The sequence below is a fragment of the Procambarus clarkii genome, chromosome 42 (genome assembly GCF_040958095.1).
Source record: "Procambarus clarkii isolate CNS0578487 chromosome 42, FALCON_Pclarkii_2.0, whole genome shotgun sequence".
NCBI classification, from domain to species: Eukaryota; Metazoa; Arthropoda; class Malacostraca; order Decapoda; family Cambaridae; genus Procambarus; species Procambarus clarkii.
In genome coordinates this window covers 7,709,129-7,736,722 of record NC_091191.1, presented here as the reverse complement: position 1 = coordinate 7,736,722, position 27,594 = coordinate 7,709,129, and the positions used below count along the sequence as shown (strand labels likewise).

Below are 27,594 nucleotides of genomic sequence, written 5' to 3'. Positions count from 1 at the left end.
TTGTGTAGAGTTGTAGCAGCCTCGTGTAGTCTTCTGTAACTCTACTCCAAAAACTTCCATCTCCCCGTAGCCACCTGTGCGCTCATGACAATCTTCCACAATCTCCCAGCGAGAGAGATTGTCTTGTAAGAGTCGAGTGTGGTGGCGTGGAGAGACGTAATAATGAACAATACCTGGAACTATAAGATCCTCATTCCCCGCTGCTCCTCGACTCTCCTCAGGACAATATTTACTCTCCAACTTCGCCCTGAAACATTATTGATGCTTCACTTTAAAATGAACGCGTTTTAATACAATGAAAGCAATGAATCTAGTGATCATTCCGCCCACTGTCGGCTGCGGGCAGGAGGTACTGTATTCAGTCCTGTCGCTTTTGTCTGTCAGCATGACAAGTGCCTCTGTCAGCATGGTAACTGCCTCTGTCGGCATAGCGAGTGCCTCTGTCAGCATAGTAAATGCCTCTTCATTTGTTCTCATAATAACGAGACCCCTAGGCGAATATTAATTACATTTCATGATAATTCCGAACCAGTAACACTGATTACATTATTTGGTTTGGGGAGGCTCTTAAAATACGACTGTTGTCCCGGAAGTCAAAATGTGTGATGGATGGAGGGCAGAATATTGAACCCCGTGTTTTAAGGCATTGTGGAGTTGAGATATTGACCCCTTTTATATACGTTCTGCATGCAGAAAATGCCATGAAATCACTACTCGGATTCCTCCTGGTTGAGAGGAAGAGAGAAGTAGAGATAACTACGGTGTGAAGGATGAATAGTGAACGACGCATGAAAAGTGAAGCAGTTTAAGCGAGGATGATGAATGTGTGCGCAGTGTGTCCCTTCTATATTGTCGCGTACATTATGTACAAATTCATATACGCCATTCAGACAGCTTCCACGCTCTGTCTTGTTCCTTATCGTATTCCGCGTGCTTTACACACTCGTACATCTGCATTTGTGCAGCTACCTTAGACTATATGAAGGGGAGTACAGTTTGTCAAAAAAACTAGCTAGGAGATGCTAAAATCCCCATCACACAGGATGGTTAGTAATACAGAGGCATGTGATAGGTAGTCTGCACTGGCAGACTCTGGGTGCATTATGAGGATATCATCATGAACACGAGAGTGAATAAAGTAATTGCAAAGCTCCAGGTACCTCATGCCAACGGGTCTGAAAGGTCTAATAACTGGGCATTCGGTGATGTAGTGCGGGAGATCATGCCGCAGTTCCTGCTCACAGAGTTTGCACCTGGAGTACTCAGGATTGGGAGATCCGTCACCTGTAGCCACCTGCCACAGGTAACGGTAACCCAACCTGATCCTTGCAACCACTGTGTCGCACAGTTTGGTCCACGTTTTGTGCTGCCCATAAACATATGTTTCAGATCTGAACAAAACATAACTTTTTATACTGGTGCTTTCAGGTCGTTGGGAGTCAGTAATGTCTCTCCTATACTCTCACTCACACTACACCCACCTTACTCACGGCCTTCCTCATCACTCCATAGAGCATACACGACAAATTTTGTTTTATTCAGAATTTAACATGTGCTGTAATTGCTTACACCTTAGTGGGAAACTAACGAATAATAATAACGACCCGGGTCTTTCGTGAGACTTAAAACACACAGGGAAATAAGAGACTTACGCAATAATAATCGTCCCATTACGTCACTGGTACAATTGACCTGTCTAACGACGACCTACTTTCCCCGAATGGTTCCATTCAAGACTAGTTCCTCTGAGGGCGTGGAAAAAAGCTCTTGTCTGCATGTCTGAGATTGAGCAAGCTGTTATTCTTCCTCTGTAAAGAAGATCTCTCATATATCATGAATACGTTGCTCGCATTGCCCCACACACACACACACACACACACACACACACACACACACACACACACACACACACACACACACACACACACACACACACACACACAGGATGGAAATGCTTCTGTATTTATCAACAGTATGTATATGCATGTATTTCTGGTAATGTTGCTCCTCGCCTCAAATAATGGATAATGTCATAAATGTCAAAATTCAATCAAATGTATAAATGAAAGGTACATCAAAGTTAAATGAAGATCCCTTCTATATGGCTTATTTTATTTTCTCCACCTTCTGATCCAGGTTCTGGAACCCCATCCATGACCTGCTTTGCCTGTTCCACAGTGGATTTCATTATTTTATTAACTTTTGTGTGAAGGAGAGGACGTTTAGGCACTTTTCCTAGCTATTTGTTCTAAGTTTTGATGGGGATATTTTTAATAATTTGAAGGCCCAAGCATGTTAGATTCCTTCAACGATGGCTTCAATGTCTTGCTTTGTAGGAGCAAGTAGGTATATCGTAGTCTCCACCTCTCATCGTGTTCTATGGACCGAGGACTGCCTCACTGCCTGGTGTGCACCTGGAGTGGGTTCTGGGGTTTTCAAGTCCGACCTGACTTGTGATAGCTTGGCCCAACTGACTGTTGCTTGGAGCAGCCTGCAGAGGTCCCTATTACCTTGGTTGGTTCGGTACTTCCTGCAGGAATGTATCTTATTGTTTCTAATACCACCTTTGTTCCGGCGGGATTATATATATATATATATATATATATATATATATATATATATATATATATATATATATATATATATATGTCGTACCTAGTAGCCAGAACTCACTTCTCAGCCTACTATTCAAGGCCCGATTTGCCTAATAAGCCAAGTTTTCCTGAATTAATATATTTACTATAATTTTTTTCTTATGAAATGATAAAGCAACCCTTTTCTCTATGTATGAGGTCAATTTGTTTTTATTGGAGTTAAAATTAACGTAGATATATGACCGAACCTAACCAACCCTACCTAACCTAACCTAACCTATATTTATAGGTAAGGTTAGGTTAGGTAGCCCAAAAAAGCTAGGTTAGGTTAGGTTAGGTAGGTTAGGTAGACGAAAAAACATTAATTCATGAAAACTTGGCTTATTAGGCAAATCGGGCCTTGAATAGTAGGCTGAGAAGTGCGTTCTGGCTATTAGGTACGACATATATATATATATATATATATATCTACGGTTGTATGTTTATTTCTAGGTATCTAAAACATAATTGTGTGATATTCGGGGTAGTGTCCATTCGCTTAATTAACAAGGCACAGGAAGAGAGCAGAAAGAAGGAGAAGAATGAGAGCCAGTAACTGTATCTCTGTTGTAGAGGGGAGGAGGAACGAGGGAGAGAGAGAGAGAGAAAACAGTCCTTATAATTACATCAGCCAGACTGGTCTGCCCGTTGGGGCTCTCATCCCAAGCAAATATTTCTTCATCCCCCCTTCAGTACTAGTTTGCTGGTTCCTCCTGTTTTTCAAATACTTTCTTGTCACTCCTATCCACCAATGTCTTTTCATGGGGCTTGAGGTATATTTGTCAGAGAAACCAGCAGTTGACAGGATATTTGCTCATAGAGTTCCTCACAACTGTGGTGATCTTAGTTTATGTTAGATTTAGGGTTAGAATACAACCAGGAGTTGTGTTGTCTAGTCGGTGTTGGCACAATCAGTTGTTGTTTCTAACGGTGTTGTTATAACCGCGAGAGTTGTGTTGGTAGACCTTCGAGATAAACTACAATTTCTGGGCAATTTTTAACAAAACGTGTTTCATGTGTGTACTGTGATATATATATATGGTGGATATATATATATATATATGGTGGTACTCCCATTATATATATATATATATATATATATATATATATATGGGAGTACCACCTCTGGCTGGAAGAAGAGGACTGAAGGGTACAACTGCTTCATTACCTCCTCTGCTGTCACCTCTATATTTGATAGCCTTTCATCTAGGGGTAATCTTTTCTAACAATGGGAGCTGCTTAGGCTCGGTTGTGAACACTCCATGGAAACTGGTATTCAATGCCTCGCAGATTTCCTTGTCACTCTCTGTATATGGCCCCTTCTGTTTTCTTTAGTCTGGTCACTTGGTTGTTTACCGTCATTTTTCTTCTTATATGGCTATGTAGTAATTTAGGTTGCTTTTCCGCTTTGATCGCAATATCATTCTCCGTTTCTTTCCGATACTCTTCGCATGCTAATGTAATCGTTCCTAGCTCTGTTGCATCTAATCCTGTTATCCTCAGTCCTTTGTCTTCTGTACTTCCTCAACTCCCTCCTGTTCTCATTTTTGCTTCCTGACACTGTCTATTAAACCATGGGTTATTATATTCCCCTCCTGGTTTTTTCCTTTACTGTTGGTATAAATCTCTCTTCGGCCTCCTTGCATTTCCATAATTCTAGGTTCATGATATCTTGCACTGTTTTTTCCCTAATTTCTTCCTCCGACTGTGTGTGTGTGTGTGTGTGTGTGTGTGTGTGTGTGTGTGTGTGTGTGTGTGTGTGTTATGATCTTTGTGTCGTGTAGTCTGTGTGTGTCGTGTGCCAACACTGCCCCTATACAGAATTCAATAGAACTAAAACATTCGCGGTATCGCTCTAGCTATTAACCAAGGCAGGTTTCATTAACTTGAGTGCCGGCTAAAGCAACCGAACATTTAAAATTTCTTTGAAGGAAATGGAACAGAATCAACGAAATTGGTCAACTTGAAAATAAAATCGAACAGCTTCAAATTTAATTCAATCGTTTTCAAAGGAGTTGGGGGAATTGCCCTGGGAATGATACAAACAAAAAATCCTCAAAACATATGCTGATGCAATCTGAAAAAAAAGTATGCTGTAAAATATGCTAAGAAACTAGAGGCAACTGTATGTCGACATTCTGAGTATATTCTCACGTAAGGAAGTGTGGAACGTTGGATAGCAAACTCCTACAAGACTAAGCTCAGGCGAATATATTGCTCAAAGAGCAAGATACTGGGCGCTTGGCAGTTGCAAATGTGTTTCAGGATATACTCAGCCAATCGACTGAATCAAATATGCCATGATTTACCGAATCAAAACGAGATAAAAACTAACAAAATGAATCTGTTATCGAGTATTAAGTACAATAACTAAGTGGAAGAAGAAGACTGAACTATTCCCTCTTCTGCAGATAACGCATCTCACGAGGAAGCAACACAACCAGAGTTTGACCTAAACTCAAGAACAGTGTTGCAGGTCTCAGATGCTTCCAGAGTGCAACAGTCTTGACAACTTGGTGCAAGTTGATGTGGTGGCGGCAGCGACGGTCCCAGCAAACACAACGTCACAGAAAGGTTAATGTCGACGTTATTACAACCTTGTATTAAATGACCAATAACCAAAATAACGGTTAATGAAAGCTGCTTGTGATCGGATGGGTGTCAGTGGGACACCGGGGATGGGGGGAGGAAGAAGTGGGATGGGGAGCAGGATGGGTGAGGGGGGGGGTAGTCGGGATGCCATGTTGGACCATCCAAAACAGTTTAGTTGTCCAGGTGCTCATGGAGTCGCAACCCTTTGAACTAGAAAGGTCAACATGCTTGACTTTACTTCAGAGTTTTACAAAGCTCTCACAAATCCATCATGTCCACGGATCTGTGAAACACCAGATGTAGCAAGTCGGGATAAGTTAAGACGAGGCCACACCCGCCTACCTCTCTCCCTCTCCTGAGCATCCGACGTGATCTCAGATGCTCCCATGACCACCTCGTCCCGCTCTCAGGCACTAGTGAGTGACGCAGTGACCAGGTAGATGATGCTAGAACGAAACAAAAACAACACAATCCTGGACAACATGGGGTCAGAAGAGGACGCTCCTGCTGGAGTGTCCATTGTGGTCCACAATGGTTAGACCACTGTGACCTGCCTTTGTGCTTCCATGGGAGACGAGCAGTACGCTGATGTAACACACACACTCAACTGGTCGAATGGTCGAATCACGACCAAAGAGCCAAAGCTCAACCCCCGCAAGCACAAATAGGTAAGGTGAGTATACACACACACACACACACACACACACACACACACACACACACACACACACACACACACACACACACACGACATTTTCTCCAAATGTGACCATGGTGTTATTGTCACAAAATGCGCACTAAAGAAATTACTGGCAATGTAGGGAGATGGATAACTCCCTAACGAAGAGAACCCTGAGTGAAATAGTCAGCAAGTATAATCAGTATCATCCACCCTGAAAAGCTCAGTCCCCCAAGGTACCGTACTGCTCCTGTACTTTTCCCACTCTCTTATCATAGACAAGAAAACAAACTATAGCATAGTAAAACTCTGTTTAGTGTTTGCAGGTTGTAGTTGGGTGTGAGTGAGCTGAAGTCTTTGAAAATGTAATAAGTTTCACGAAACGCGCTTTATACATTAAACATGTATAAACCTCTCCAGATGACACAAGGATTTTCATGAAAATAGACGCTATAAAAGACACAGCAAACCTCCAATCGGAGGTTAATCAGGTCTTTCAATGAGCCACAGAAAGTAACATGTTTAATGAGAATAAGATTCAATTACTGCACTATGGAAAAAAAAATGGAAACCACATATAAAACGCACTCAAGCCAGACAATTGAATAAGCAATATAAAAGATTTGGGAGTAATCACTTTGGAAGATCTTACTCTTACAAGAACTCAATAAAGTGGGATGTTGATCCTGGGGAATCATCAAAAGATAACTTGGCGAGCGTCTATAAAAATCATTAATAGTGAACACATCGGATGCTTTAAATACTCTCTCTCACAAACTATTAAAACATTCTTTAAAGTAAGAGGTACAATAAATTGCTGCACATAAAAGCAGCAGAAATTTAAAGGTAGAAATGTCACAGTTGCAGTGGCAATTGAGTGCCTCTAAGGCAATAAAGAGGCGGAGTTGAACAGAGGGAATTCTGGAGTGTCGCGGCGGGAAGCAACAGTCGAGTATGAAAGGAACAGCGACACAAAAGCCTCTGTACTAACAATGGGACTCAATGGGGGATCCTATTGGCCCTAGTAATCCTAGTTAGGATTCCGCCACCCGGCTTGGGAGAGAGAATGGTCTTAGAGACGGTACTGTGTTAAAGGCGAGGGTCCGGGGCGCCTGCAGCTTGCACGAGGTAATTAGCTGCAAGGACCTTAGAGACCAGAGGGAGGTGTGGGGGGTGGGGGTTGTTCTCGGTGGTGCTGTCGCTGGTGACGGTAGTACTGTGAATGGTGACAGTAGTACTGTGATTGGTGACAGTGGTACTGTGGCTGGTGATTGGTGACAGTGGTACTGTGGCTGGTGACAGTGGTACTGTGGCTGGTGACAGTGGTGCTGTGATTGGTGACTGGTGACAGTGGTACTGTGATTGGTGACAGTGGTACGGTGACTGGTGACGGTGGTGCTGTGACTGGTGACAGTGGTGCTGTGATTGGTGACAGTGGTGCTGTGATTGGTGACAGTGGTGCTGTGATTGGTGACAGTGGTGCTGTGACTGGTGACAGTGGTGCTGTGATTGGTGACAGTGGTACTGTGACTGGTGACAGTGGTGCTGTGATTGGTGACAGTGGTGCTGTGATTGGTGACAGTGGTGCTGTGACTGGTGACGGTGGTACTGTGACTGGTGACAGTAGTACTGTGACTGGTGACAGTGGTACTGTGACTGGTGACGGTGGTACGGTGACTGGTGACGGTGGTACTGTGACTGGTGACAGTGGTACTGTGACTGGTGACGGTGGTACGGTGACTGGTGACTATTGTAACTACTCATTAGTGAATCTGACTCAAAATGTATTCTTATATATAAAACAAATATCAGCATATATCTTCAGCGTTTAACTATTGGCTGTCGATGAGAAACACAGAAGTCTGAAATAACAACTCCCATAAACTCTCTCATACGAGTCACGAATCGGCGTGATTCATGCCTTTAGGTCGGCATGATTCAACGCTGACGATCTGTTGATCTTAGACGATATATCATACTCCTGAGGGAGTGTGTGCACGACTTATCTCCAGAAGTTCGTAAGTCGTTCTCAAAATTCAGAATTCATCTGTATAAAATTCAGAAATTTTGTCCCAAGAAACTCCAACATCAACACTTGATAGTTTCTAGTTTGTTTACTTAAGCCCCAGATAGTAGCTCGGTGCCGACGTTTGCAAATTAACCCCAAAGTATTTTTGCGATGAAATTTGCGAGCTCGAAGCATGAATTTATAAAGTCAGAGTGGAAGGGGTTACACGTGAGGACATTTGAGGCTACTGGAAAGTGCTGCTACTGGCCAAACGCGTAAGCAAAAGTAGCAGGAACAAACGCGTAAGCAAAAGTAGCAGGAACAGTAGCAGGAAAAGTCAGCAGCAGTTGTTGTTGCGACGAAGAGCAGTGTAGGAAGAAATACATTAGGAGAGCGACAGCGCTGCAACAGCTATCGCTAACAGCATCACCACCAACATACAGGAACAGCCATACTCATAGCTTCAACAGACAGCAGTAAAAGTACTCAGCAGCAGTAGCAACAGCAGCAGCAGCAGCAGCAGACGTAACACGAAGAGTAGGTAACCCCAGAGGGAACAGCAGGCAGCGTTCATCTCTGATCTAATTTCCAGCTCTTTTCGGCCCACTAACTTTACGATCTGTTATTGAATGAAGAGGAATGACTCCGGTAGCCCGTTCTCTATAGATCTTAATTTACTCATCACTGTGTTTCTTCACGGCGCTCTGGAATACCACGGAGCTGTGTGTAATTGTGAAAAATATGTTTACAGCTCATGAGGTTGGATGCTGGCGTGGAATAAGAGGGTGAGGGAGGGGTTGAGGGAGGGGTTGAGGGAGATGGTGAGGATGAGGGAGATGACTAGAAGGTAGGAGAGGGGGTAGGGGCCAAACCTGATAACATGAGCTTTGCCTGAGTTTCTCGCATTTACCATCCCTGTCTTGTATAATTTTGGTGATGTGTCATGTTATTTTTGAATATCTATGCTAGAGTTATCATCTACCTTTGAGACAGTTTGTATGAAGTGATGACTTACGTAGTGTTGTAATGGTGTCGAGAATAGCAGCAGTGCGCAGAATTATGTTGAATTAGGAATTGCCACAGGAAAGGTTTTTCAGAACGCATATTTTAATGTATTCCTCATGTCGTTACTAGATATACATAATAATATGTAAGCTTGCTTGCTAGTGGAAGCTTCATTGGTCTGATATCTACAGTAAATGAGTGAATACTTAAATACAAATCTCTATAATAATCTTCTGATAATAAAATGCTCGATTTGTGTAACTGTAAATGTTATTGTGAATATTCTTATACCGTGTAGCTGGGACATAGTGCGGAATTATATTAATTAGAGAACCAAATTTCCTCCCACTAGGGATAGTCCCTAGTGGTGTAGTATTCCGTTTGACCAGCCTGAAGCGAATTTTTTCAATTTGGAATAGCTGAATAAAGATATTTTCCCGTGTGTGTCCTTAGAGAGACTGCGATCTCTCTCTCTAACACCAGGAACATTAGAAAATATTAAAACAATGATCACAGAGACTTGAGAGAGACATCACAGGTTAGGATAAGACATCAACAAGGGTCTGGGAGGCGAGGGTGCTGGCGGGTGAGGCATCTCTGGGATATACCTCTTAGACACTGGCGACTCGTCAGAGAGCAGGATGCTGCTCGAGGACGGATTCCCTTGTGTTGTCAGGGATGTTCTGCGGCCTTGAGGCGGACCGTCTTGTAGGGGACACCGTCTTGTGTGGGGGCCGTCTTGTGTGGGGGCCGTCTTGTGTGGGGGCCGTCTAATAGGGGGACCGCTTTGTGACATTGCCCATTTAAGACTGGATGAAATGGTCAACGTTGTTTTAGATTCAGCTACTCGGAACGAAATGTCCATGTAGCACGGGCTATGGTGAGCCCATAATGCAATTACGTTGGATTACGGGCGTTCAATGGCCAACGTTGACGCTGCCTCTTACGTCTTGGCAAGTGCTGGACACACCTGACCTGACAGTACAAGCCAGCCAACTTGCCTTCCTCTGTGTCATAACATGAATTTCGTAACCCTTTTCTGGCCATTGGTTATGGCTGTTGTTCCATTTTTTTTCTTTCGTCTTCGGCTACTCTCCTTGGCTCTGTTTCCTCTTTATTATCTCCACTACACCTTCACGATTATTTAATACTTTCCGATATTCTGATTTTGCTCTTATCAATATTACCCGCCAGTCCATCAGTCTCGCCTGTTACATTCTTCCTTTACCTTGTTGTTCTATCTACCCTTCCGTAAATTTTCCATAAACTGTCAAAAGTTTTGCTCAAACTTCATTTCCTTCCATTCTTAATTTTCTTTCATAATTCTACTACTATCTTTTTCCAGTTTCTCCTCCTACTCCTTTATCAACTTTTCTCCCCTTCCACATTGGGACTTCCGTTCCGTCTGCCTCCTCTACCCTCTCTTGCTTGCCTTCTCTGCAGGTCTCTTGCTCCGCCCGCTGCTCCTCTGCAGGTCTCTTGCTCCGCCCGCTGCTCCTCTGCAGGTCTCCTCTCTTGCTCCCGCCCGCTGCTCCTCTGCTCTTATTCCCTCCTTCCCTCCTCGTCTGCGCTTGCCCATCTTTCTTCTGGCGTGATATATATCCTGGTCATTGCACCCATCACTGGCCTGGGGCGTGTTCATCAGAGCGACATGTGAAGCAGATAGAGACCTTGGTAACTTTCCTCGGAGGAGAGGCACGGCGCCATATTTCTGTTCTGCAATCACTGCTCTGACGGCTGATCCTCTCTGCCTCCTCCTTGGGTCCTATGTCTTCCTGCTGCTGGGACGGATGATCCCGCCTCCTGGCGACCCAAATTTTCCTCCGTAATGTGTGTCGGGTAGTGATGACCTTACGCAGTGCTCACTCCTGGGATCATGATGATCTCTGGGTGATCCTGTGTGGTTGGGATGCTGCTCGAGCGTAAACACAACCGTGCTCTACAAGTAGAGCTCATCCGCTCTTTGACCTCTAAGAATGTCGGTATGACAAGAGTTAAGTCTACTCTTACACCTCTCCCTTTTGGCAGAGTTTACTTTTCCCATCACTGGTGATTGAACGGGCTTCATTTGTACACTTTTATTCCACTTACACCGTTCCGCTCCTTTCAACCCTTCTTGCCCATCACAGCATTTTTCCTTACCTCTTCTGCCAATCACATCGACCCCTTTTCCGTTTCCCTATCGCCCTTTTATCCCATCCTTCCTCTATCCTCTCCCAAGCCCAGCAAGCATGTGAAACACACACAACCACCCGAGCTGTGAATTATCGTGCGCCGTGGCCTCGGGACCGGAATCCTGCTCTCCTAATTGCCAAACTCGGTGATCGCCTTTTGTCGAGCCAACTCCGGAGATGGGAGTCTTCCAGTGGGACCTAGAGCCTTGGAACCCGTCTTGAAGGCTCTCTGGTCGAGGTGGGACTGCTGCCTCGTCCTGGAGGCTCTCTGGTCGAGGTGGGACTGCTGCCTCGTCCTAGAGGCTCTCTGGTCGAGGTGGGACTGCTGCCTCGTCCTGGTGGCTCTCTGGTCGAGGTGGGACTGCTGCCTCGTCCTGGAGGCTCTCTGGTCGAGGTGGGACTGCTGCCTCGTCCTAGAGGCTCTCTGGTCGAGGTGGGACTGCTGCCTCGTCCTGGAGGCTCTCTGGTCGAGGTGGGACTGCTGCCTCGTCCTAGAGGCTCTCTGGTCGAGGTGGGACTGCTGCCTCGTCCTGGTGGCTCTCTGGTCGAGGTGGGACTGCTGCCTCGTCCTGGAGGCTCTCTGGTCGAGGTGGGACTGCTGCCTCGTCCTAGAGGCTCTCTGGTCGAGTGATAACCTCTATCCCTCACTTCAATTACCTTTTCAATTACATTTTCAAGTAACAATCAATGTTCTCTCTCGATCAAAAATTTGCACTACCAAATACTCACTGAAGAGGCAGGTGGGGAAGGCATAACTAACAGTAAGGTTAAAAGTCTGCAAAGTTCGCAAGTAGCAAGTAGCACTTCCGAAGTTCCAGAACTCCCACTGTCAAACTGGTTACCATTCTTAAGTGAGTATTGACTCCTACACCCCCCTCCCCCCTCCTCCCCCCTCCTTCTCTATACTTGGGGGTTGTTATCCAAGTCGAGTCTCCATGGATACCAGCGAGTTGCCATTGTTCAACTTGAGTAGTTTACTCGCCCGAATGGCTATTGAAAACAGGAGAGAGTTGCCACCGGCAATCCTAGGAGAAGAGAGAGTCCATGAATGTCATTCTAACTTAAAAAGTTGGACGGTTTCAATGACTTCATAATGGTGTGGCGGGGGGGGGGCGGAGAGAGAGCGGCCTGTGTTACACCCCCGCCACTGACGCCGGCTAAGTGCATTCCAACATTGCAACTGGAGAGACCATTTTTTTATGTCGTGGCATTTGGTCCTAAAAAAAAAATCCAAAATGCTTTCTGTTCGCACGTTTTTAATTAAATAAATTCGTAAAATATATATATATATATATATATATATATATATATATATATATATATATATATATATATATATATATATATATATATATATATATAATACATCTTCACTCCTTCTGAAGATGTATTAATATACGAAAGTACTTAAGGAAATTCCTTTTTCATTTTTCCTCCGTGGTCTGACATTGTCACATTTTTAATCACGTGTTTATTTTCGTGATATACACACACACATATATATATATATATATATATATATATATATATATATATATATATATATATAATAAAAAAATCAATTTAGATTATTTGGAAACGTATTTAATCAAGACAATGGTAAGGGTGAGTTAGGGAGTGTGTCTCTGGGCACCATTATAATATAACAGTTATAAGGTATAGTCGTCAAAGGTGCCTGAATAGGTGGTTAAAGTCACTGGGGGTAGTTAGGAGCAGCAAGGGTGTCAGTGGAGGTAGTTAAGAAATGTTGAGTGAACCTGTGGGTACGTTTCAGCCCCCCCCCCCCCGCCTCTCCTTCCACCCCTCCCCGGCCCCCCCCCCCCTCTTTCTCAGCCTCTCCCCGCCCCCCCCCCCCTCTTTCTCAGCCCCTCCCCCCCCCCCTCATCTCCTTCACTCACTGTCCTTGTTCTTTGATTGAATTTTCCTTCGGGAAGTTAGTTTTACTTATGAATGACGTCAAGGTTTATTGCATTTTCTCGTCACATCCCCCCCCCCCTCTCTCTCTCCCCACCTACACAAACCACCCTGAACCCAAACCCCCTCACCCAACACCCAACTAACCCCCAACCTCTATCCCCAGCAGCCATCCCCCACACACTTTAACAAGGTCCCAGTAGCCAGAGAAATCCTAGTAAACAACACAGAAATCATCGATAGATACAGCGATAGTAGGCGGCTTGACGTTTGCGAGGCACTACACATCAAGAAGTCAACACCAGCAATCAACAGTCAATTAATGCACAACTATATTCTACCCACCTCAAGACTCCGCTCCAATATAGAAGCATCAAGAAATATGGACCAATAGGTTTTCTACAAACACTTCTATTCAATACCCATTGTTTCGTGTTCTGTCTTGTGTTGATGAAATTAATACCCTATTAATGCCACCTCTTGTTCTGTCTTGTGTTGATGAAATTAATACCCTATATTAATACCCTATTAATGCCACCTCACCCCATCCACCTCACTCAAATGTAGATATAAAATCGGAGATGCGTAAGTTCTATTCAGTTGTGTATTTGTAAACTAAAGTCTTTGAAAATGTAATAAGTTTTACGAAACGCGCTCGTGTCGCGTCAGACTAGAAATAAAAATGAATTTTGGAGAATTGATTTTTGATTTACCTCCAACAGTGAAAAGAAATGTACGAAAGATTGAGAAAATTCGTGTTAGAATTATTAATCTTACTTTTTCGGTCATATTTAATAATATATGTCTACAGGAAAGACTGCTACCAAAATATACTAATATATATATATATATATATATATATATATATATATATATATATATATATATATATATATATATTTTTTTTTAAACTAAAAGGAGTACCACCTCTGGTGCAAGTGTAAGGACCCATAGCCTCGGAGAAGAAAATAACGAGTACTCATAGAAGACCTTGTGGATCCTCACTGAACACTGATATTTTCTTCTCCTACCACCTCTATTCTTTTTGTAAATATATAATATATATATATATATATATATATATATATATATATATATATATATATTAGCATATAACCTAAATTAGTTACAGAACGTGTCACAGAACGTTGTACCTCTGAGATTATGTTTGCTTAAAAATGTGCAATTATTTCATGTTTTTTTCAACAGTTGAATAAGACCAAAACGACACCCATTTGAGAGACTGGCGGCAAGAGTAGAAGGGTTCAACATTTACCTAATGTAGAACAATATCTTGAAAATTATCGATTTTGTGGGGACAGTAATTGAGCACACGCTTTCTCCCAGTACTGGAGTTGTCGTCCACTGCTTTCAGCCGTTCGCCTGATGGTCCTCTGTGAACAGATGTTCTCAGTTGGCACTCGACACTGACTTAGCATTCGTGAGGGTCTGATCAACCAGACTGTGCCTTTAGCTCACAATGCGACGTACGATCAAGTATCCTTTGCTGGGATTTATCGAGTTTTTATTTGTACGCATTTAAGAGCCTACTGGTAAGTTTCTTTATATTTGGTGGAAATGTCTGTTTAATAAAACCTTTTTGTCTTATATAATTATATAGTTTTATCTAACTATTGTACCCCAATTAATAGGTCGTGCCTCAGTCTCCTACCGAATTATTTCAGCGAGCAGGTTTGGAACCAGTCCCTCTAACACTTCCCAGATAGGGATTATGTATTTCTTTCGCCTGTGTTCCAGGGAATACAATCTGATGGATTTTAAGCGTTTCCAATAACTTGGGTGCTTTGCCGAATAGAATCCGGCAATATATGTTCTTTATGCAATTTCCAGGTAAAGCCATTTCGCCAGCCTTAAATAAAGCAATGCGCAATAGTGTTCCACCTAGTAATTTAACTTCCGTATCTTCACAGACTTGGCATCTATTTAAAAACTCTTCTTATCCGGCAAATATGTTTTCTTTATTGTACACTTTAAGCGTGAGGTCTTTGGCAGGTTTACTACAGTTGGTCTTTACTATACACCTCTATGAAATTGGTTGGTGATTCTGTGTACACTTCCAGTTTCTAAACTGTTTATTTCCTTAGAGAAGGAATTGGAGTTGTTTTTTTAATGATATTTTTTCTGTGGGCCAGTAGAGGACTTGGTTTACGTCAATTCTGCAGGTTTACTGTGTCCTTTGTGTATGTTAACTCGCGAAGATTCATCTATGAAGGATGTTGCATCACATGAGTATTAGGACAGGTTCAAGTGCCATGGTGGACAGCTCTTCACTATGGAGGTTTCTGATTTTGGTTGTATTGAACTCTCTTGTTTCGTTTTTTGGGGGGAAGTAAAAGAGCCATCTCCCTTTTTTTTTCTGTTAATCTTTATGGGGGAAATTTCGTATGCTGTTGAACTATGGCCACAGTTGTCGATAATCATGTGAAGTTCGGTGTTGTAATATCGTTTTTTTGTGTGTTGTAATATGCATGGATGACCATGTTGCAGTTGTCCAGCAGGCTGATGTAAACTCACACTGTCCAGCTATGTTGTGCATCTGTGGACGTTGCAACGCAAGATGTTTTGTTAAGCTTATTATGTAAATCTTTGAAAGGATGTTATGTGATGATCATTCTATCGGTCTATAGTGTTTTGTTATTTGCTGTGCTGCCGTCCTTGTGAAGCTGAGCAGTTCCAGCTGTTTTTAGTGTTCAGATACTATGATCGGTGGTTAGGTTAAGTCTTCATTACGATAACTGCGGCTTTGTCTGTTTATAATTCTTGATGAAATAAACTCGAACTGTGTTTGTGGTGCGGAATTATGGTACTTCCTTTAGTGATATGCTGTTCTCTTCCCTCGAGGTGATAATACCCGCTTGCTTGGTTTTGAAACACGTGTGTGTGTGTGTGTGTGTGTGTGTGTGTGTGTGTGTGTGTGTGTGTGTGTGTGTGTGTGTGTGTGTGTGTGTGTGTGCGTGTACTCACCTAATTGTGCTTGCGGGGGTTGAGCTTTGGCTCTTTGGTCCCGCCTCTCAACTGTCAATCAACTGGTGTACAGATTCCTGAGCCTACTCGGCTCTATCATATCTACATTTGTGTACTCACCTATATGTGCTTGCAGGATCGAGCATTGACTCTTGGATCGATGTGTGTGTGTGTGTGTGTGTGTGTGTGTGTGTGTGTGTGTGTGTGTGTGTGTGTGTAATTCCGCTGGACACCACTAATATGATAATCTCATGGATGGGGATTGCCATAATATCACACGGAGGTAGCCTAATTGACTGTGTATGGCTATTGACCTCAGTATAGTAGCCGTTATAGTAGCCGTTTAATTGGTTATCTAAATTAAGTTATCAAATTTATTGGTTTCTCAAGAGCGTGGAAGATGAGTTTGAAAGTGCACCTTAAATATGTAAGGCTACTACACATATACAAATCGTAAATAAAACACCGAACAGAAACCTCTCCCAAAGCCTGAAAACATTAGTTAACTAGTGCAAATGATGATTACAATTAATTACTCCTTGTGGCCGCGGTGTCTAATCTCCATAAACTTGGGAGATAATTGACCAGCAGGTGATTAAGGGTGTAATTGTGTTTAATTCAGTCTCCGAGATTAAAGAGATGGTGGCTAAAAAAGCCTTAATTACTACAGTAAGTACATGCCATGTGCACAAGTGCCATTTGATTTTCATGGGAAGGTGACAGCCGGTTCAATAGAAAGGAAATGAACCTCTGCAATTGCAATTCGCACGAAGAGGACGACCTTGTAGATATCCCGACATGTTCAGAAATAGTGTGTGTTCTCTTGGTAGGGAAGAACATATAAATAGTGACAACAAAGTGGAGAAATGCCACGATTAGAGATTATGGTTAGTAGATAAAGTGTCAGCTGCAAGAGAGACGTGGTTAGTGCCCTTATCAGGGGGGGGGGGGAGATAGGGAAGTAGTTAGGCAGGTTAAGGTTCAATAATCATTTAAGTTGATTATACAAGTCCATCAATGATAGTCAAGTCCATCCTCCTGTAATGATAGTATTTATAACATCTATTTGGTGAAACATTGAAACAATGGACTGATGATCTCAAAGAGATCATCAGTCCATTGTTTTATACTAATGAATTAGTATATTTTATACTAATGAATTTATACTAATGAATTATACTAATGTTTGTGTTATACTAATGAATTAGTTTAAAGGACTGACTTAAAAATGGAAAACTAAAGAAGGTAACCTAGTATAGCCAAGCAAGCCTTGGCCCAATATACCCTATCTCAGATCTAAACCTGATATATATATATATATATATATATATATATATATATATATATATATATATATATATATATATATATATATATATATATATATATATTGGTAGCAGTATTTCTTGTAAACATATGTTGTTGAAAATGACCGAAAGGGTAAGATTAATCATTCTAACACGAATCTTCTCAATATTTCTTACTGTTTTTCTTCACTGTCGAGGGTAATTGAAAAATTAACTCTCCAAAATTATTTTTTTATGATGGTAGCGACTCACAATGGCTTTGTATGTGTTCCAGGAGGTGTTGGACAGAGCCTCGTCCGTGCTATACCAAGCTACCCGCCGCAAGGCCTTCTTCAGGAGCGTGACGGTGATTGTGCCCGCCCACTGGTCCAGCACCCGCTGCGGCTTGGCCTTCGACTCTACCCTTGTGCCCACCACGCCTCCGGCCATCACCATAACGCGACCCCACCCCGTCTACGCCCACACGCCCTGGACCCTGCAGGTGGGCGGCTGTGGGCGGCCTGGCAGGACTATATATCTCACGCCCCAGTACCTCGCTGATAGGAACCTCTCCTACACCCTTGGTGACCCTGGTAAGTTATAACTTGTTCTTGTACACACACACACACACGCATGCGCACACACACACACACACACACACACACACACACACACACACACACACACACACACACACACACACACACACACACACACACAAAGAACACTAAAAAAGAACTTTTTTAGTGTCAGAGTGGTTGACAAATGGAATGCATTAGGAAGTGATGTGGTGGAGGGTGACTCCATACACAGTTTCAAGTGTAGATATGACAGAGCCCGATAGGCTCATGAATCTGTACACCTGTTGATTGACGGTTGAGAGGCGGGACCAAAGAGCCAGAGCTCAACCCCCGCAAACACAACTAGGTGAGTACACACGCACGCAGCAGCAGCAGCAGCAGCAGCAGCAGCAGCAGGCGGTGCAGAACGACCACATTTCTCTAGCAGGCTAAAAAGACAACATTGACCACACCAAAACTTAAGTTTGTGTATCGAAGGACATAAGATTGATGATGGACTCAAAGTTAGCGCATAATGGCATTCCCCCGCATCTCCCAGGACACGCTCTGCTGAGTTCCAGACACATTATGGGGCTCGAACCTCATGCTCCACCCCACTCCCCACCCCCCCTCTTTAATGCTCCACCCACCCCATCACCCTTCCCAAATGCTCCACCTCCCCACCATTCGTAGCCCCCTCTCTACGCCCTTGTCCGGATCATCTCTGAAACACCGTCTGGGCGACCCAGTGGCTCTGGGACCTCCAACACACACACTACGTGTAGTAACAAACATTTTATTCACCGACTGTGTCAGAGAAGGGAAGGGACCTATCAGGGGGAAAGCTCCAAGCCATTACGACTATTCAGCCCTGGGAAGGGATCAGGATTAGGATTTGGGATGGGACGAGGGGGAGAAAAGGAATGGTGCCCCAACCACTTGTGGACGGTCGGGGATTGAACGCCGACTAGCATGAAGCGAGACCGTCGATCTACCGTCCAGACCAAGTGGTTGGGTACTGTGTCAAGAGAGGTGAATACCCTCTTAGCTGCAGTTCTACCTGTTTCACAGGGACGATTAAAACTAAATTATATGAATGATAATAATCTCCTTCCCTGTCTTGTGTTAGACCTTCCCTGACCCCCTATTTTAGACCTTCCCTGCCCCTTATTTTAGACCTTCCCTGCCCCTTATTTTAGACCTTCCCTGCCCCTTATTTTAGACCTTCCCTGCCCCTTATTTTAGACCTTCCCTGCCCCTTATTTTAGACCTTCCCTGCCCCTATTTTAGACCATCCCTGCCCCTATTTTAGACCTTCCCTGCCCCTTATTTTAGACCATCCCTGCCCCTATTTTAGACCTTCTCTGCCCCCTTATTTTAGACCTTCCCTATCCTTATCTTAGACTTCCTTATCCCTATTTTAGACTTTCCGGAAGCAGCTAAGTATATTATTATATAAAACAGTTATATATAAAGCAATAATGTAGAATTATCCCCGAAACGTCCGAAAGAAAAATAAATGAACATAGATGTGCATTCTCTTATGATACTAACGAGTAAAATACAGCTTCCTGTAACCCCCCCCCCCCCCATTCTTTCACCATCACCCGTGACACGAGGTTTCTTCTGCTCCAGAAGAAATACGCCCACGAAGTGTGATTATGGAATTCTGCTTAGAGAACCCACTCTTGGAAGATGAGGTTCGGCAGAGCGTATGAGAGCTAGGCGCTCGCTGGGGGGACACACGCACATTCCTTGGGAGTTAGAAACCTTTGACCCACGTTGTGGGGGATTGGGGGGGGGGGGAATTTCGGATGGCTTTTCGGTAACTAGGCTTTAGTTCGGGGAGGACACAGATTTGGCCTTTCAACTTGCTTATGTTTGCCCCTTTTGTTGTATACTGTTGTTTTTAAGTTGAACAAATCCTTTGTAATTCTCCATTTCTGTTTCTGGAATTCTCTCTCTCTCTCTCTCCAATTCGTTATAGGCTATTGTTCTTCAGATAAATAAAATATGGTCATCACCTTCTCCCCCCCTCTCCTCTTTCTCTTCCTCCCTCCTTCCCCTCCCCCTCCCTCCCTCCCCCCTCTCTCTCTCTCTCTCTCTCTCTCTCTCTCTCTCTCTCTCTCTCTCTCTCTCTCTCTCTCTCTCTCTCTCTCTCTCTCTCTCTCTCTCTCTCTCTCTCCTCCCTCCCTCCCTCTCTCCTCCCTCTCTCCCTCTCTCCCTCTCTCTCCCTGCCTCTCCCTCACACATGGTTAAGCTCACCGGGCAAATAACAACTACTCGCCTCTAGTGGACGGACATGACGTAATGAAACGAATTTACCCGCCATTTCGCCAGCTGAAATATACGAGGAAATGAAAGAAAAAAATAGAGGGGAAATATTTTGGGAATTACACAATACATTCCAGGTTCTCGTCTAATTTGTTATTCAACAAATTTATTCGCTAAAATGTGGTGTTTTAGCAGGAGCATAATTAAATCCGGGGTGAATTTATGGTGAATAAATTCCATCGAATATTTTCGAAGTGAAAAAAAGAAACATGTATGACATCCAACCCTACAAATTTGAAAAGGATGAATTGACGACGTTTCGAGCACGTTATTGTGGCTTATCGCCTCTTAACATATGTATTCATATGTATTGAGCATCTATATTTGTGTTTCCTAGTCTGCTGAACACCAGTAGGCCCAAGCTGTGTCTTTCAGTCTCATTTTTCCTGTGTTTGCATCACTAAGAATTCCTGTGAGAGTCGAGAGGTGATCTTTCGGCCAATTGTTATTTTAATGTGATTATGATGTATTTACTCACACACACACACACACACACACACACACACACACACACACACACACACACACACACACACACACACACACACACACACACTCACACACTCACACTCTCAGACACTCACACACACACATACACACACACACACACACACACACAAACACACACACACACACACACACACACACACTCTCAGACACACACACACACACACACACACACACACACACACACACACACACACACACACACACACACACACACACACACATATTTAAAATCTTGGTGTTTTACCATACTGGTGACTTAATGCTAAACTGTCTATCCTAAACTATTTAGAGAATGCTCATGATTTTGTTTCTCTGGAAATGTAAACACGAGGGTTCACAGTCACATCATTTATTTGTATTATGAATTTTCATGAAAATTTTAAATTAGAGGGAATAGTTGATTTTTGATCTAGATGCCATTGATAACTAGATAAGGAAAGTGGAGGACGGAGGCAGGGAGGAGGAAATGAGGCAGGGAATGAGATAGGAAGGAGTGAAGAATGAGGAAGGGGGGGGGGTTAAATGAAGACAAAAGGTAAACTTACTCATGCAACCTCAACTTCCGGTAATATGTTCTGCTTACGCTGTGATGCACACCTGTGAACACAACCAGGAACGCTGAATGCAGGATGTTTAAGCTTGTACACCGAGTTCCCTGCTGTGGGCTACTGTGGGTTCCCTGCTGTGGGTTCCCTAGTGTGGGCTACTGTGGATTCCCCTACTGTGGGTACCCTACTGTGGGTTCCCTACAGTGGGCTACTGTGGGTTCCCTACAGTGGGCTACTGTGGGTACCCTACTGTGGGTTCCCTACAGTGGGCTACTGTGGGTTCCCTACAGTGGGCTACTGTGGGTTCCCTACTGTGGGCTACTGTGGGTTCCCTACAGTGGGCTACTGTGGCTGGTTCAGCTGTGTATACGTATTGTGTTTCAAGCTTCGCATCTGTCTCTCGTTTTGGGTTTCATATGAGTGAGTTCCAAGTTCAGAACAATCAACATATTCTCAGACTCCAGTGACCTTGCCACAGTGAAGCAAAGCCTTGGCATCCATTCCTGTTGCTGCTACGTTCGCTGCCATGTGGCATATCTTGCAAAGTTTTATTGCAATGATGTGTAACTGATTAAAGGAAGCTCCAGATCCAGTCACTCCTCCCCCCAGGGTAACTACTTCTCCCTCTAGAGTGACTAACTTACCCCCCAGGGTGACTTACGGTGCTGCAATAGAGGGCGCTGCTCCGCCTGTGAAGAGGGTGCCAATGTCACTGTGCAACGCTTGCAAGATGTCCTGCAAGCTACTCAACCCGAGACAACGTGCATTTAGAGCGGGAAGATCCTGTCTCTCAGAGTTACTCAACCACAATGACCAAATCACAGAAACCTTAGAAAAAATCAAAATGCAGATGTTGTATACACAGACTATGTAAAGGCATTCGACAAATGTGGCCATGGAGTGATAACTCATAAAATTAGATCAACAGGAATAACGGGTAAATTGGGGCGTTGGATTTTCAACTTTCTATCGAACAGAATGCAGTGACGGTCAATCAAATAAGATCAAGTCCAAGTGCAGTGAAAAGCTCTGTACCCTATGGCACAGTCCTTGCACGGCTGCTATTTCTCATTCTTATCTCTGATATAGACAAAAATACTAGTCACAGCTTCGTGTTATCCTTTGCAGATGATACAAATATCAGCATGAAAATTTCCTATGTAGAAGACACTGAAAAACTGCAAGCAGATATTAATAAAGTTTTCGACTTGGGAACTGAAGATAGCATGATGTTTAACGTTGACAAGTTCCAGGTACTGAGGTATGGTGGAAACGAGGAAGTTAAACGAAACACAGGGTACAGGACACAGGGTACAGGACACAGGGTATAGGACACATGGTACAGGACACAATCAGACACATAGAAGAAAAAGCAACATGTAAAAGATCTGGGAATTATGTCTGACGACCTGACATTTAGTGAACATAACAGAGCAAATAGAGCGGCGGCGGCCAGGAAAATGATTGGATGGAGGCGATGAGTCACAATAACGTGGCTGAAGTATGTTGACCAGACCACACACTAGAAGGTGAAGGGACGGCGACGTTTCGGTCCGTCCTGGACCATTCTCAAGTCGATTGTTGAGACTTGAGAATGGTCCAGGACGGACAGAAACGTCGTCGTCCCTTCACCTTCTAGTGTGTGATCTGGTGAACATGATAAGATGGATTATGAGAACGTTCAAATCCAGAGACCCAACAGCAATGCTAATACTATTTATATCACTGGTGCTGTCCCGTCTTGAGTATTTCTCGGTACTCGAACGCCGACCCTCCAAGAGGGGGAAGCCATCGCGTCACTGACCACATCCCCAACTTCGACTGGTCGGTACAGCGACTGTGTATGAAAGCCACTAACGTATTAAAACAAAACAAAATACAAAAGGTAATTTAAAGTAGTTAACTAAAGTTGAATTATGTTACTTCGGTATATTATAGACACTGTGGCACACTGGTGTTGCAATCGTCTCCTGTATTCGACTATGTCCATACAGTCTGCTGAACTCGATGTTGCAATCGTCTCCTGTATTCGACTATGTCCATACAGTCTGCTGAACTCGATGTTGCAATCGTCTCCTGTATTCGACTATGTCCATACAGTCTGTTGAACTCGATGCTGCAATGCGGTCTCCCTGTAGTTTCGCATACACTGTTTGGGCCATATTTCAGCTGGAAGCAACGCCAACTGTACACAACTATTCACCTAAATCCTTCATGGGAAAAAGATAGCTGATTGGTCCGGGCATTTGTCCATGTTAATGTCTGGTGCTACACCGGCTGATGGACATGGCTCTATGGTTGAGAGTCCGGTATTATACCAGGCTCTGGATATGGCGCTATGATGACTTTACAATATTATATGCGAGGTGTTGGACGTGGCTCTTAAGGTGATAGTTGAAAGCAAAAGCAAAGTCCCCGCCTTAAATAGCTTTAAGGCAAAAAAAAATTCAGTTTTAGTTCAAAAGCTAACTTCGTGGGCAGTTGATGAGTAACTGGAGATACCAGCTGGTAAATTGCTGAGATATTTGGTAAGGTTAAGATGGTAGTTTCAGAGGTATTTGGTAAGGTTAAGATGGTAGTTTCAGAGGTATTTGGTAAGGTTAAGATGGTAGTTTCAGAGGTATTTGGTAAGGTTAAGATGGTAGTTTCAGAGGTATTTGGTAAGGTTAAGATGGTAGTTTCAGAGGTATTTGGTAAGGTTAAGATGGTAGTTTCAGAGGTATTTGGTAAGGTTAAGATGGTAGTTTCAGAGGTATTTGGTAAGGTTAAGATGGTAGTTTCAGAGGTATTTGGTAAGGTTAAGATGGTAGTTTCAGAGGTATTTGGTAAGGTTAAGATGGTAGTTTCAGAGGTATTTGGTAAGGTTAAGATGGTAGTTTCAGAGGTATTTGGTAAGGTTAAGATGGTAGTTTCAGAGGTATTTGGTAAGGTTAAGATGGTAGTTTCAGAGGTATTTGGTAAGGTTAAGATGGTAGTTTCAGAGGTATTTGGTAAGGTTTTCTCTCCTTTCTCTCTCTCTCTCGTCCAATTTTTGTTAACCCACTCGCCTTAGTTCTATTTTTCTCGTTGTTTCCCTGTATGTTCCCTCCCGTAGTCTTCTGTACTCACCTAGATGTGCTTGTTGGGGTTGAGCTCTGGCTCTTTGGTCCCGCCTCTCAACCGTCAATCAACAGGTGTACAGGTTCCTGAGCCTACTGGGCTCTATCATATCTACACTTGAAACTGTGTATGGAGTCAGCCTCCACCACACAGCCTCTGTGTGACACAGAGAGACTGCGGGAGTCGTGGCCAAACCCCGGAAGATTTTGGATCTTGCAGATAGCAAGAGTATTAGATCTTATTATTAATCAACGTGAGGATTCTTCCTGTGAGCGATTAAGGACTCATAGCTCCACTTACCGCCATCGAAGTTTAGTCCAGACACAGACATGATGGAGTCACTGTAACGGAGCTGCCAGTCATGGTAACGGAGCTGCCAGTCATGGTAACGGAGCTGCCAGTTACCAGGACGTGCTCCAGCTCAACTCTTAAGAGCCATAGGTAAGATAAGAAAGAGAAAAAAACGGTTTGTGTAACTATACAGCATTTGGAAGGGATATAAGAACAAAGAGCTCGAATATGAAAACAGATTGAAGGAACGGTGTTCAACTCCCTTGGACCATCAGGAATCGAACACTGGCCCTGCAGGGAGCGAGGCCTTTGCTCAGACGATCAAAGCGGGTTGTTAGCCTTCCCCACCTTAGAGACCCAACACGAGGGGCCTGGGGAATGGTTCCCTCTCAATCACCTCCCACCACCACCCTCCCATAACACCCAGCATGCCACAGAAAGCCGTGTATACACCGACGTCAAGTATAATCAAAGGAAAGCGCTAAGCCATTACGAGTATATAGCACTTGGAACGGGTCAGGATAAGGGTTGGGGATGGGACGGGGGGAAGGGAATGGTGCCTAACCTCTTGGACGGTCGGGGAATTGTACACCGACCTGCAAGAAGCGAGACCGTCGCTCTACCGTCCAGCAAGCAGTGGGTGGTGTAAGAGGACAATTTACTTGACTATCTTGGTAAGCTGGTCACCGCTGACTGATATACTAATAAAAGATTAAGCCACCCAAGAGGTGGCACGGGCATGAATAGCCCCTGAAGTGACAGATTGTTCACTCGAGCATATTTATAGGGCTATACATCTCCTAGGAGGCAGTTCTGGGTAAATCTAATGATATATGTCTCGTGGTTCACAGGGTTTTAAGCAGATTATTTTTCAAGCTACTTAAAGACGCTTCGCTGCCTCTTGGAGACAAGGGTCGTACTACAATTATCTAAGACTTAAAGTCTTAACTGGCGATACTAATATGGGTGTTTAAGGAAAACCTTTGATATATATATATATATATATATATATATATATATATATATATATATATATATATATATATATATATATATATATATATATATGACAATGTCAGACCACGGAGGAAAAATGAAACAGGAAATTTCCTTAAGTACTTTCGTATATTAAATACATCTTCACCTTCTGAAGATGTATTTAATATACGAAAGTACTTAAGGAAATTTCCTGTTTCATTTTTCCTCCGTGGTCTGACATTGTCACATTCTTAATCACGTGTTTATTTTCGTGATATACACACACATATATATATATATATATATATATATATATATATTATATATTAATCAGGTTCAAAAATAGAAAGGCAACACTTGTGAGAGACAATTACAGATATGTTACTACAGGTCCATGATGTGATTCACTTGTGGAGCCACATGTGGTTCACTTGTGGAGCCACATGTGGAGCCACATGTGGTTCACTTGTGGAGCCACGTGTGGTTCTCCCTAAGCTATAGTTAACCAGCTAGTTTTAGGGAGCTGTTAACTACCATGTTTGGGAGGACCACAAGACCTTACCAAATAGTCTTAAGTAATGTAAACTACACACAATCTTCTTTCTGCATGACCAACCCTGTTAAATCCTGGCTATAATTTTTGGTCTGTGGGGAGATTAATGTCTGGGGTTTAGAACAGAAGACGAGCTAAGGATCATAATTAATGGCTCCAGGCCAGGATTTTCGCTCTTGGTTATCATGCTTTGCTCGGTTGTTGCTCTTTCTTAGCCACAATTGTTAGATATCATGTTCGTGTTTTATGGTGTTGTTGTGGTTGGTGTGTGTGTGTTGTGGTGTGTGTGTTGTGGTGGTGTGTGTGTTGTGGTGTGTGTGTTGTGGTGGTGTGTGTTGTGTTTTGGTGTGTGTGTGTGTGTGTGTGTGTGTGTGTGTGTGTGGTGTTGAGCTGTGTGGTGGATTGATGAATCCACCCCTCACTGCTATTTTCACGGTCTCCATCACCCCCCTATCACCCCCCCCCTTCCACTACAACTTCCTCCTGTCTGTCACTACAACATCAACAAGTCCTGCTGACAGGAGTGATATGTCAGCCATAACTGAGTCCGGAAAGAGGTTGTGATCCTGTCGTCCTGACACAGTGATTTTTAGCCGACGGGGGTGACATTCTTACTGTTACTCCGACCCTTGTTACTGCCTTGTCCGTCTCCCTCAACCTGCCTGTCACCACCCACAACCAACCCCTCACAACCCACAACCACCAACCACCAAACCCGTCAAAAACCAGCCCCTCCCTCCTGTCTTCGGGATAGGCTTTTGTATAGTTTTACCTTTAATGTATTTTTGTTATGTTGTCTATTCTCTTTGTCTCCTCTTGTTTGGGATAAAAAAGAGAGTGATTCTCTTTCACATTCCCCTTTTGTTTCTAGGATACCGTGTTCTCTAGGATACCGAGGATACCGTACCGTTTCTAGAATACCGAGGGAGCCGGTCGGCCGAGCGGACAGCACGCTGGACTTGTGATCCTGTGGTCCTGGGTTCGATGGGCAGAAACAATGGGCAGAGTTTCTTTCACCCTATGCCCCTGTTACCTAGCAGTAAAATAGGTACCTGGGTGTTAGCTGTCACAGGCTGCTTCCTGGGGGTGGAGGCCTGGTCGAGGACCGGGCCGCGGGGACACTAAAGCCCCGAAATCATCTCAAGATAACTCAAGATAACGAGATTCTCTTCTCTCCCATGCCCCCTCCCCTCCCCCACCCATTCATCCTTTATCCTTATTCCTCTTCCTTCCCGCTAATCGATCCCCCTCCTGCACTTACCTTGCCTCTCTCTCTCTCCTGTTCTTATTCATCTTCCATTTCGCCACCTTTCCTTCCTTCCCCTTCTCTCTTAGGGCGGCGCCACCAGGGTGAATACATTACACTCTGCGAGATGGTTATCGGCTACTCCGCCTCTTCCCCCATTTTATCAGCATTTTATGTCAGATTCGTTTGACGCGAGCAG

At 43.6% G+C, this 27,594-nt stretch overlaps 1 protein-coding gene across 1 annotated transcript in view; it reads left to right on the top strand.

The window, feature by feature from the left end:
• The first annotated feature begins 17,575 nt into the window (after positions 1-17,575).
• Positions 17,576-27,594, top strand: part of LOC123770294 (calcium-activated chloride channel regulator 1) — a 238,110-nt gene continuing 228,091 nt past the window's right edge. Inside the window, exon 1 of the mRNA XM_045762003.2 lies at positions 17,576-17,869. The gene's annotated coding sequence lies outside the window, so the exon portion shown is untranslated. The remainder of the gene's footprint in view (positions 17,870-27,594) is intronic.